Below are 7,358 nucleotides of genomic sequence, written 5' to 3'. Positions count from 1 at the left end.
GTTGGACAAGCTGGGATTGTTTTCTCTGGAGCTTCGGCAGTTGAGGGGAGACCTGATATAAGTATGGAAAATTGTGAGAGGCACAGATAGGGTAGACAGTCAGAACCTTTTCCCCCAGGGTGGAAATGTCAAATGCTGGAGGGAATAACGTTAAGGTAAGTGTTCAAAGTTTCAAGGAGATGTGCGGGGCAGGTTTGTTTTACATCTGGAGAGGACATGGATAAGTGACGTTTCTAGTCAGGACCCTTCCTCTGACTCTGAAGAAGCCTCCTAACCTAAAATGCCACATATCCAGATTCCCCACAGATCAAGAGTCAAGAGTGTTTTATTGTCATATATCCCGAACCAGAACAATGAAATTCTTACTTGCAGCAGCACAACAGATATGTAAATATAGTACATTCAGTATATGTATGTGTGTGTATATATGTGTGTGTGTATATATGTGTATATATATCTATATATATTCACAAAATGCTGGAGTAACTCAGTGGGACAGGCAGCATATCTAAAGAGATGGAATGGGTGACGTTTCGGGTCGAGACCCTTCTTCAGACCCAATACATACATCGATCAGCCGAAACATTATGACCACTGACAGGTGAAGTGAATAACATTGGTGATCTTGTCACAATGGCACCTGTCAAGGGGTGGGATATATTAGACAGCAAGTGAATAGTCAGTTCTTGAAGTTGATGTGTTGGATGCAGGAAAAATGGGCAGGAGTAAAGACTTGAGCGACTTTGTCATGGGCCAAATTGTTATGGCCAGACGACTGGGTCAGAGCATCTCTGAAATGGCAAGGCTTGTGGGGTGCTCCTGGTAGGCAGTGGTGAGTACCTACCGACAGTGGTCCTAGGAGAGACAAACCACAAATCAGCGACGGGGTGTTGGGTGCCCAAGGCTCATCTATGCGCGAAGGCAACGAAGGCTATCCCGTCTGGTCCGAACCGACTGTGGGAAGACGACAAGCCAGTGGAGGGAGTGTGATGCTCTGGGCAATGTTCTGGGAAACCCTGGGTCCGGTCATTCATGTGGACGTCAATTTGACACGTGTCACCTACCTAAACAATGTTGCAGACCAGGTACACCCCTTCATGGCAATGGTATTCCCTGATGGCAGTGGCCTCTTTCAGCAAGATAATGTGCCCTGCCGCATTGCACACATTGTTCGGGAATGGTTTGAGGAGCATGATGAAGTGCCCTGACCTCCAAATTCTCCAGATCTCAATCCGATTGAGCTTTTGTGGGAAGCGCTGGATCGACAAGTCCGATCCATGGCGGCTCCACCTCGCAACTTACAGGACTTGAAGGATCTGCTGCTAATGTTTTGGTGCCAGATACCACAGGGCCACCTTCAGGGGTCTTGTAGAGTCCATGCCTCGGCGGGTCGATGCTGTTTTGGCGGCACACGGAGGACCAACAGCATATTAGGCAGGTGGTCATAATGTTTTGACTGATTGGTGTGTATATATAGATATAAAAGAGACAAACAAACAATAGTTGAACAAAGTCAAAAATAATATGTAGTTCATGGCCTATATGGAGGTTGTCGTGTTTAATAGCCTAATATAACAGAGGTAGTTACACAGTACATACCATTGTTCCTATGTGTCTATTGAGTCAAGAGGGTTTTATTGCCATACGTTCTGGAACGGGACAATGAAATTTTTACTTGCAGCAACACAACAGATATGAACCAAACAGTAGTAGCGCAAAGACAAAAACAATGCCCCCAAGCCTATATAGTTCAGAGCTTATTTGGAGGTTACTAGCCTGATGATTGTAGTGAATAAGCTGCTCCTGAACCTGGATACTACAGTTTTCAGTCTCCCATACCTTCTTCCCGATGGCAGGAGTGAAATGAGGGAGTGAAATGCTGTTTGACCTGCTGAGTTTTCTCCAGCATTTTGTGTTCTCCGCAAGATTCCAGCATCTGTAATTCCTTGCACATTTTTTACCTATCCAGGTTGAGAGCCCGATGAACACACAGCTGAGATCAGCGTCATTCATTATGTTTAATGCTGTAAAATATCAACACCCAGTACCTTGGGAATACACTGATGTGTATCGAGGGCAAGCTCAAAGTATATGAACGTTTATAATTGAGGCAAATTTGCTGAGAGGCATGGAGTTTGCATTGTGTATAATACTGAGGTCACTCTTTACTGCATTAAAGGTGATAAATGAGGAAATTTGCCTTCATTACTTTCATCAAAACAAGGTGCACCATGCTACATTTAAGTCGTTCTACTGTGCATACTATCAGCGGAAACATTCTGTTGTTGCAAATTTAAATAATGTATTGTTGCTTTGGGAAATCAATGTATTTACCCCTCATTAAACTCCAACAACTAAAGAGTGAGTGAACTTAATTGCTCTCACTTGCTGTAAACAGATATTCATTGTTTCAACTCAAACCTGAGAGACGAGTTCAAAATACAGACACAAAAAGCTGGAGTAACTCAGCGGGTCAGGCAGCATCTCTGAAGAAAAGAATGAGGTGACGTTTCGGGTCGAGACCCTTCTTCAGACTCAAAATCTGGTCTGGTTATCCTTTAAAAGCCACAATGTTTTGGAGGAGTTATCTTTCAAGTATATAAGACATGAATGTTTTCCAGGATGGTAGAACTCTTTTTCAATAATATCATGAATTATTCCATTGATTGTACAGTCAAAGCCTTGATTTGTCAAGTGGGCCACAGCACATCTCTGCAAGTAGAGCATGTTGTGAGTCTGAAGAAGGGTCCCGACCCGCAAGCATCACCTATCTGTGTTCTCCAGAGATGCTGCCGAACCTGCTGAGTTACTCCAGCACGTTGTGTCCTTTGGTATATTAACCGGCATCTGCAGTTCTTTGTTTCTACACGAGGGCACGTTATCAGTTGTGTCAGCATAGTTAATCTGCACACGTCTGAAGACAGGATGTTGAATCCTTGATTTTCTGGCACAGAGACTGTTTCTGAGTCAAGTTCTATCATATTACGATTTACAAACCTCCTGATCTTTCCAGCCCAGATCCTTTGTATTCTGATGAATTGTCTGCCCAAAAACATGTTGTTTGTGAGCTGGCATCAGTGACATTTACTCTTCAGTAATCTCCCCCATGCAGGCTTGAGGGAGTTTAAGCTACTTGACCTGCCCCCCCCCCCCCCCCCCCTCTTCCTCTTGCTCTTCACTAAACCCTTGCATCAGCCATCCTCTGTAAAACTAGTCTAAAAAAGGATCCTGACCTGAAAGGTCGCCTGCCCATTCCCTCCACAGATGCTGCCTGACCCGCTGAGTTCCTCCAGCACTTTGTGTTTTCCTCAACATTCCACGTCTGCAGTTCCTCGTGTCTCTGTAAAATCTGTATTCAGCCCCAGCCATAGCCCAGACATACGGATGGTTTCAGAATTCCTGGTTATTAGAGATTGCATTAATACCGTGTACCAATACCAAATAAGAACACTACAGCTGAAAGAGGTTTTTTTTCCTATTTATTTTGTGCTTGATTTTACACCATCAGGTTCAGGAACAGTTACTTTCCTATAACCATTAGGCTCTTAAACCAACCTGCACAACCCTAATGTGTAGGAAGGAACTGCAGATGTTGGTTTGCACCAAAGATAGACACAAAATGCTGGAATAACTCAGCGGGACAGGCAGCATCGCTGAAGAAGGGTCTCGACCTGTTATGCCACCTATTTCTCCAGTGATGCTGCCTGACCTGCTGGGTCACTCCAACATTTTGTGCCTACTGCACAACCATAATCCTACCTCAGCCATGGAACACTGTGGACTACCTCTTTGGGTTTAGGTTAATTATTGTCACGTACACCGGGGTACAGTGAAAGGCTTTGTTTTGCATGCTTCCCAACCAGATCAGATATACTATACATAAATACAGTCAAGGCAAACTCAACCACAATAGGTAGGGCAAAGGGAAAGATACAGAGTGCAGAATATAGGTCTCCGCATTGTAGCGCATCAGTTCCATAGACAAAGTCCAATATCTGCAATGGGGTAGAGATAAATCGGACAGTACCCGAGCTTATGGTAGAAAATTGGGAAGCACTCTATTCCGCAATCATTCTCTAAATGTGTTTTAAACTAATGTATTGTTTCCCACCGTGTTTTTCATTTCACTGTCTTGTAGAATGTATGTGTAATTTATGTATAATTTATGATTTTGTGTGTTGCCTGAGTGTACATGCCCGTGGTGCTGCTGCGAGCAAGATTTTCATGGTACCAGTACCTTTTCATTGTACCTGTACCTCACTGTGCTTATGCATATAATAAACTCAACTTGACTTGAATCCAGGTCTTAGAGATGGTGTCCACTCAGTTACATGCTAATCGATTCCATCAAAATCTTGTGAAAATTTCACGAGATTTATAAATGATGTGTGACAGTGGCCCCCTGCCCTTGGATGCTGCTCTGACCCCTATCGCTGGCTGACAGGGATGGAGAAGCCAATCCCTAGCATCAAGGGTATCACCTAGGTCCAATTAACTGATATTGGTTTAGCTTTCTTGAACCTCGTTGGCCTACTCCTTATAAAAGCCAGCATTCAGAGAGGAGTGGAGCCTACCTGCCTGCCTGCCTGCCAGATCTGTTCCCCTGTCACAGGTTCCAGGAAGACTGAGCCACTGGGACAATCAGTGATTGATATTGGAGATGTTAGGAACTGTAGATGCTGGTTTACAAAATAAAACACAAAATGCTGGAGTAACTCAGTGGCTCAAGCAGCATCTCTGGAGAACATGAATAGTTGACATTTCGGGTCTGAAGAAGACTTCTGACCCAAAACGTCACCTATCCATTATTCTCCAGAGATGCTGCCTGACCCGCTGAGTTACTCCGGCAGTTTGTGTCTTTTTGTTTGGTGAATGATATCTGTTTGCTCCACATGGTGGTGACACAGGAATGATGGTGAAAGATGAGGAGGCAGCAAAGATTAATACTTGATGCAAGAGTAGCTTGAATGAGTCATTGATGAGTCAGTTCATCAGGCACTTGGGTGTGAAATTCTGCAGGCAAATTACCATGGGAATGCATATAACTAAAATATAAACCAACGTTAAATGGGATCAGGCAGCTGTATTCTGAGCAAATCAAAAAGTGTTGGAGGAATCGAGCAGGTCAGGCAGCATCCGTGGAGGGAAAGGACAGATGACAATTTGGGTCGGGAGCCTTCTTCAGACTGATGGAGTAGGTGGAAAAAAGCTGGAAAATAGAGGTGGGGGTGGGTCAAAACCTGGCGTGTGACTGGTGGGCACAAAGTGCTGGAGTAACTCAGTGGGTCAGGTAGCATCTCTGGAGAACATGGATAGGTAACGTTTTGGGCCGGGACCCTTCTTCCGACTAACCCGACCTGAAACGTCAAGCTATCCATGTTCTCTAGAGATGCTGCTAAACTTGCTGAATTACTCCAGCACTTTGTGTCCTTTTGTATAGACCAGTATCTGCAGTTCCTTGTTCCTACACAGTGATAGGTGGATGGAAGGGAGGGATTGATTGGGTGATGTCTCCATTGTGTGGGTCAACATGTGAGAATCCCGCATAGAAATCCCCATTCACAAATCAGGGTGGAACCAAAATAATTTAAAATGAGCATTCAGAACAGCTGTGAGTTGACGTAAATGTTTGAGGAGCGATTCATACAGCGAGGATAGACGTCATACTAACCCACAAAAATTTGTTTAAAGCTGATGATGTGTCTGGACTGACCGATCACAAGACTTGCAAATCCAAGGAGACTTTAATCATCATTCTTTGCACCAAATCTGGATTCTCCCCAGAAACCTTCGGAAATGTTAATAACCAATCATTTAGAAAGCCAAATCCATTCACCAACTTTCCAAAATGGTGATAAATCTGCAAATTTGGTGATGGGGGTGGCCAAAATATCAAACGGGAGAAGAGTCTCACCTTCTCTCCAGCTAGAATGCTGGGTTTTATAAGAATAGACCAAGGATAAATACACAAGTCAATTGCTCTTGGTCGGCATCGACAAGTTGGTCCCAAGAGCCTGTTTCTCTGTTGTTTCAGTCTAAGTACCTGTAGTGAGAAAAACAAAGTTGTACTTCAGCTGATGATTTTTTCCCCTGTTGCTACACCAATGTGTTAGACTGAGATTGCTGCCTTGGCTTTGATGGTGGGGATTCACTGCAGTAAGTGACGGTACACTTATACAACATAAATCAGGAGTGTTGTACTTTCACCACATCACGCCCTTGAAAGGAGAGTGTTCATCTAAGCCAGGTGCGTAAACAGTGAACATGAACAGTGACTTGATTGGAATGAAGTCAAAAAGTCTTCACATATTTCACAATACAACTATATCATCAGTATTAGAAATTAGAGCAGTATCATGTAGGAACAAGTCTCTTGGCCCACAATGTCTGTGCCAAACCTGATACCAAGCTAAACTAATCTCCCTTCGACACAATGTGGTACAATGGTACTTTATTTGTCACACGTGCCATGGTACAGATACTCCGCAGGTTACCATGGTTTGACTTGCGTTAGTTCGACTTTGCGAAGGTGCAAACGGCAGGGACCCGTAGCAAGCCGCCGCTATTTTCCGGACACGTGATCGCGCGTTTTCAATGCATTTCGACTTACGATACTTTCGGTTTCCGATGGGTTTCTCGGAACGGATCCCCACTGTAAGCTGAGGAGTACCTGTTCAGTAAAATTCATTTTTGTATACAGTTCAGTATAAGTATCACTATATATAAGCATTAGATCCATCTTAGATAAGCATCTAAGATACAGCACAAGTGTATAATAGTAGGACGCCGAGACAGTATACAGAGCACCAGTTTTTGCATTGGAGTAATTCAGCAGGTCAGGCAGCATCTCTGGAGATAAAGAAAGGGTGATGTCCCGACCCGAAACATCACCCATCCTTTTCTCTCCAGAGATGCTGCCTGACCCGCTGAGTTACTCCAGCACTTTGTGTCTATCTTTGGTTTAAAACATCATCGGCAATTCTTTGTTTCTAAATTAATCTCTGCCTGCACGTGATCCATATCCCTCCATTCCCTGCGTATCCATGCACCTAGCCAAAAGCTTCTTAAACGCCACTATTGTAACTGCCTCCACCACCATCCCTGGCAGCTATTCCAGGCACTCGCCACTCTCTGTGTAAAAATAAAACTTGCCCCAAATATCCCCTTTAAACCTAGTCCCTCTCACTTTAAAGCTCTGCCCTCTAGTCTTTGACATTTCCCACCCTGGGAAAAAAAGAACTGACTATATAATAAGTACGACAAACATTTACATTGCAAATAAACATCTAAAATGTAATTTCTCTGGTTGTATCAACTACCTCACAATACAATTTCTCAGCTGTCGTTTATGAAGCTTT

Source organism: Rhinoraja longicauda, chromosome 23, assembly GCF_053455715.1.
Source record: "Rhinoraja longicauda isolate Sanriku21f chromosome 23, sRhiLon1.1, whole genome shotgun sequence".
NCBI lineage: Eukaryota > Metazoa > Chordata > Chondrichthyes > Rajiformes > Arhynchobatidae > Rhinoraja > Rhinoraja longicauda.
The sequence above is the reverse complement of the archived record's forward strand: the minus strand, read 5'-3'. Positions refer to the sequence as shown.